Source organism: Panthera leo, chromosome D1 (assembly GCF_018350215.1).
Source record: "Panthera leo isolate Ple1 chromosome D1, P.leo_Ple1_pat1.1, whole genome shotgun sequence".
In the NCBI taxonomy this organism is placed as follows: Eukaryota; Metazoa; Chordata; class Mammalia; order Carnivora; family Felidae; genus Panthera; species Panthera leo.
Window position 1 is genome coordinate 31249378 of NC_056688.1, and position 5952 is coordinate 31255329.

The following is a 5952-nucleotide window of genomic DNA, read 5'->3' on the forward strand; positions in this document are numbered from 1 at the left end:
TGGACTGGAGAACAAAATACTGCCTCACAAAAAAAGAAGACCATTAAAATTTACTTCTGCTGCAATGTAATAAAGGGGACGATAACCCTCAACATCAGGAAATGACTCCATGCTTTCCCTTTCATATTTGAAACCAGAGGTCCTTACAGCTGCTGCCTTCCTCGTCTCAAGCATTAATTTTCTATTACAAATAAAATTAATGAGTTTAGCCAATTTCTGGTGCTCATAAAGTTGTGTTTTTCATTACCAAGGTTAACAGCCTGCTGGATACACCTCCTTTTGGTGGGACGCCCACAGAGCTGTCCTCCACTTATTAGACCTTCAGCTTAAAACTTACCTTTCCCAGGATCCCTCCCTGATTGACTCTGAGCATTATGACCACACTATAATGTAATATTCTTTTAACACCTACACAAGGTTGGTGACAGATTCAAGTCTGATGGGGGAGACAGCCAGTCTGATGGGACCATGCTGGGGAACAACTGGCCAAATTCTTCTCACCCAGGGTAGGGTCGGGAAGCTTTTCAAAAATATGTGATATTTAAGTGTCTAGCAGTACACATGGCTATAGAGCTAGGGACCCTTCTGCCTTGTGTCTTTTCTCACAGTGCAGCTCTGTAGACCAGGGGTTGGCCCATTGTAGCCCATGGGCCAAATCTAGCCATTGCCTGTTTTTGTAAATAAAGTTTTATTGGAACACAGCTATGCTTATTAATTTGCATACTGCCCATGGCTGCTCCTGTGCTATGACTGCCACACTGAGCAGCTGTGGCAGAAATGGTCAGCCCACATAAAATATTTACTGTCTGGCTCTTTATGGAATAAGTTCGATGACCCAGCTGAAGCTTGTTCTGCTGTTTGCAGTAAACCTTTCTGATGCTTGATTTCAACCAAAATATTCCTGACCTCTGTTCTGGTGCATTGAGTCTCTTTACAGCTAATGTTAAAATGTTAAGAATTAATACAGTTATAAAATACAAACACAAGGGCTTGATTGTCAGAGTACCTGTATTTGGATCCCTGGTCAAACTAGTCACTAATGACTATATAATAATAATAGTAAATGCAGTAACAGTTTTTATTTGCTCAGCAATTATTATGTGACAGGTATTGGGTTGGGCTTTTGAAATACATTATTTCATTTAAATTCTCGCAAAAAAATCTCAAATATAGGTATTTTTTATCCCCATTTTATAGCTGCTGAAACTAAGGCTCACAATAAGTGGTGAACTTAACTTAAGAATTATATTCACTTTCTAGGCAAAGAAGAGGATATATAAAACCAACAGCTTAAACAAAATTGAATGTTTCCCCATGCTCTTCCCATAATAGAAATCTGCTGATGAGCAAACATGGTAGGTGATGTAGAAGTTTCACTTATAGTTATGTTCTGCATTCTTATCACATTATTTTCCAGTTTTCATTTCTTCTCATGGACCAAAACAGTGGCTGGAGCACCATTCATCATGTGCATTTTCTAGTTAGGAATGATGAAGAAAAGAGAAAAAAGCAAAAAAAGGCCTTTCATACAAAGATCACACAGAATCTTCTGTTTACAGCTCATTGGTCAGAATGAGTCACTTGGCCCTAACAACCCGCAAGGGACCTGTAGGTTTTTGGCTGGCACATTGCTGCCCTGAGTAAAACAGGGATATGGTCTATCAGAGGAATAGAATGAATGTTGGAATGGCCACTAGAAATATCTACTCCGTCTGCCACTTTGGCTTCCTAACTCCTGTGGACATAGTTCTTCCTACACAGGGAACACATGCTTCTATTCCTAAATTACCCCCACCCCAATCTTTTCCAGTAACTGTACCCAGCTTAAACATCTACAGCCTTTCAATGTTGTGCTATGGGCAGCCTTCTCTATCAGTGCCAGATGTGGCTTCTTATAGCCTGGTGACCCATAAGCTAAATATCAGGCTACTTGTTCCTAGTGTACCCAACACATCATTGTGGAGAAAGATAAAACAACCACAATTAAAAAAAAAATCCTTCCATTCAGGAAATGGGGGAAGAGATACAGAGATTTTTGGTCTTCAGGGGTAGTTATATTCTGCTGGGCAGGGATGGTGGGGCTTGCTGCTTGGACAGTGGAATGAGTGGCTTCTGGTTGGCACATGTGGCTGCTTCTCTCCAGCTCACGGGAGCAGCTCCTTGGACAGTGTGGTCTTGTGGTCTCTGGCTCTGTTTCAGGGAGGATTCTCCCCGCTGATCATCTTCCTGCCGCCTTGGAATTGAGCATGGGAGAGACGGTCCTTCCTGGGAATGCATCGTTTTAACACCCTGCAGTGTGGGGTGTAGGACCACGGAAGAGAACTGTTTTAGGGCTTTTGCAGCCTCAGGTTGCTGCAGGCTGGGCTTGAGGTTACTCTAGAAATGCAGTTCTCTCAAAACCCAGATTGATTTCTGGTCTATTTGCCTCTGAGCGCTGTAATGTGCAAATAACTGCAGTCACATTTCTTCATGTCTCGATACCATGTTTTTAAATCAGAATATTCATGTACTTTACTGCCTGGCCTCTGTAGCTTGGTCCATCCCCTTAGTTTGTAAATTCATGATGACCATGATAACACCCTTAATCTGGCATAGACTCCCATTGTTTTTGTGGAGAAATCTTAATGAAAGGTCTTGATAAAGGCTTAGGGTCATAGTTTTATCTTCTATTAGAGTTCCTACTTCAAAGTCTGCCTTTATAACCATTTCCTTATGGGGTACAGCAACATTCCACTATTTTTTAGCTTTGTGAAAACTCTTACACAGCTTATATAGGGCACAAGATGGACAATGTAACATCCCCTTCCCACTCTGCTCACACACCAGCTAGCTCTAGGTGAAGTCCATCTCTCTTCCTGCAGGACTTTGTTGAAAGTAACAGGAATGAGGAGTCACACCAGCATCCATTTTCTTTCTCCCACTTCCCCAGGGATCTAACTTCAGAAGGCATGTGGTCTAACTCCCTATGGAACAGCAAGCAGTCTTGACCAATTGCTTTCCCATTGCATATACGGGTTGCCAACTTTCCAGAGTCTTCACCCTCCATGTGGGCTCGATTCCCTTCACAGAACTCAGGGTATGTGCTACATTCAGTTCCATTACAGGAAGCACCTCTTGTACGATAGGAAACTCTCTATCAGTGAGAAGTTGCATCAGGCTCTTCATAGAGACATAACCTTGTGGCTTAAAAACCTAAAGGTTTAACTGGTACATAGTGGTTACGCTCATTCAAAGATGAAGTAGTAGAGTCAGTGTTAAAGACCAGGATGCTCTGCAACATAGCGCAGTTCTGCAATTCATTGCCAAACTGAACTTGACTGAACTTTAGTTTCTCTCTCTGTAAAAGAGGTATAATCATTTTCCTGCTTCACAAGGCTGTTTTGAGAATGAAATGAGATATGGTATAAAGTGTTACAAATATTTGACATTATCCTTAATATGTTTTCCCTTCTGGGAAACTGATTTGCATTTTAAGTAGAACTTTCAATGTCCAGACGCAAAGGAATAATGTTAATGGGGAAACTTTCAGGCACCACACAGGCCAGTATTAGAAATGTTATAGGACACAAACTGCAACCTCCAGTCCCTTTCCCATCATCCTTTATAATTCCCTCCTTCTTATTCTGCCCCCCAAATCCTTTCTTCAACCTCTGCCCCTTTTCCTCACCATGACGCTGAGCAGGTAGCTAGCCTGGTATGTTTGGAGGTCTCTATATGAAGCACCATTTTGATACAAGCCAGAAGGTCAAGCAGGAATCTACACCCCCTGAGTCTTTGGCGTTAGGAGGCTTTTTTCATGGGAACTGGCACAAAGAACGTGGATACCCCCTTACCTCCGAGAGGAGCACTGTGGCTGACCAGGTCTGCCTCTGCAGTCCACAGATCAGACAGTGCAGGGGTGTCTGAGCACACACATTCTCTCTGCCTAAGCTCTGGCTAGCTTGACAGGCTTCAGGGAGGACTCAAACATGCCATATGGGGGGGGGGCATTGTGAGAATTTCATTAGCAGGGTTGAAAGGCTAGGATTCTGGTTGTGAGGAAGAAGGAAGCTAGGAGTCCCGAAGGTTGTGGGTGAGCTATAGATGCAGCTAAGTGGGAGGAACCCCCCCCCCCCCCATCTCCCTGGACATCTCCTATCTAGTTGGGATCTGTTCTCAGGGGGGATGGTGTAGGAAGCTTTTATTATGGCAAGGAACCTAATGCCTAGACCTGAGAAAGCATTTTTTTTGGGTACAGGAATTAAAACCAACCTATAATGAGCACTATTTAGGAAGCACATGGTGCCATTTTCTATATAAATTAGTTCTTTTTCCAAGCAATTATAAAATAGAATGCCAAAAGGTATGAAGAAGAAAATAAAATTCACTGAACCCCATCACCGAGAGATAACCACTGTCGTCATTGGTGTCTGTGGTCTTTCTCTGTGACATTTCTCCATGGATACATACACAGAGGGAGAGGTAAATCATTTCATAAGTATGGAGTCATCCTCTTCATAGTCCATACCTGCTTTCTTCCCTTCTTAGCTTTTGTTGGGGATGTCTTTGTCAGCTAATAGACCCATGTAGATCTTTAGATCTAGGATCTTCTACTTTTGTAAACAGAGTTAGTTTGCAGGGGAAGTAGAGTTGTTAAGCTGTGTGGGAAAGCCTGAGCTTTGCCTGATTGAACAAGGCTCCCCGCAACATCCTTTGTATAACTGTGAGTCATCCTGAAGTCTCCTGGCCCCATAGCTGGGGGGGCGGGGGTCCTGTCTGTGAAACCAGGTGGCCTGTTGTGTGGGTGAGTGAGCACAGGCCCTGTTCCATCTGGGAGGGTTGGCGGGGAGGTTGCAGGGGCAGAGCTAATGCTGTTCCCCCATTCAAGAACATCCCTGTTGATGAGAGAGGAAATGTTTGTGAAGTAGCACTGTAGGAGCTCTGGAACAATGCCCTAAGCAGGTATCAGCATTGGCTCTGTCTGAGTAATCCCAGGGGATGAGGGGGCTTGCTCCCCCTTCATCTGGCAGGCAGCTACCCACAGCCATCCACATTTCATGGGCCAAAGCCTGTGGACATCAAGTGGAAGCCAGAACTCCAATTCTTTTTCCCTCTGGCATTCACTGACCCAGGACATCCCAGTGTCTTGGCCTGCATACCTAATCAATCAACAATTCACCCTCTTATTGCCAAAGTAATTTAGCTAAAATGCAGACTGAACTTGGTCACTTCCTTGTTTAAAAGCCTTCAATAGTTCCTAAAGACCAAAGTGGTTTTTCTGAAAGGAGGTTTGTGGGGTTTATGAGGCTCTATGACCTCCTGCCACCCATAGCATCCAGGGAACCATCTGCTGCCAAGAAGAACCTCCCCAAATGGTACTGCTTCTCACTTATATGCCTTTCTTCTGCTTAGGATGTTCCATCGACCTCTTCTGGTCAATTCCCAGCCATCCTTGAAGACTTGAAGACTTGGCTTACGCACTCCTTTCCAGGGAGACTTCCCAGCCCATTTCTTTCCCATCCTTCCTTGCCATGAATCCCTGTGTTCATGTCTCTGCAGAATGCCTGCACTCACCCTGGCACTGCATGCAGCTGATGTTCCCCATGAGGCCTGGGGCTCTTGACTTTGTGTTTCTGGACTTGGCAGTGTAATGTGTATGGAGTTGACATCCAGTGAATTTCTGTTGAACGAGGGATCACTGGGATCATTGTTTTCTTTAACCTTTGGCTTGGAGGTTGAGTCAATGTGCTCATGGAGGAAAGTTGGGAGAATGGGGACAAGTCCAATGACTGAGGGGTCCTGGGTCTGGGTGTACTTGTCTGCCACTTGCCAGATGGTAGCTTCTTCCAGGTAAGCAGCTTTAGATCCCTGGGAGGTCAAGACAGGTGTTAAGCCTGGCTGTACTGTAGTGGTTGGTGCACTGCCTAAGGTTCTAACACATACATAGTCCACAGATCCAAGCTCCAGCTTTAG

The 5952-nt window shown here is 44.3% G+C and overlaps 1 long non-coding RNA gene across 2 annotated transcripts; it reads left to right on the forward strand.

Annotated features, from left to right (window-relative positions):
- The first annotated feature begins 433 nt into the window (after positions 1-433).
- On the forward strand, positions 434-5666 carry LOC122200513. Of its 2 annotated transcripts, XR_006193826.1 has the most exons (4): positions 434-506; positions 1261-1355; positions 2930-3076; positions 5392-5666. It is a non-coding gene; the product is annotated as an uncharacterized LOC122200513 (long non-coding RNA). The 2 variants fall into 2 exon arrangements; XR_006193827.1 differs by lacking the exon at positions 2930-3076.
- The last annotated feature ends 286 nt before the right edge of the window (positions 5667-5952 follow it).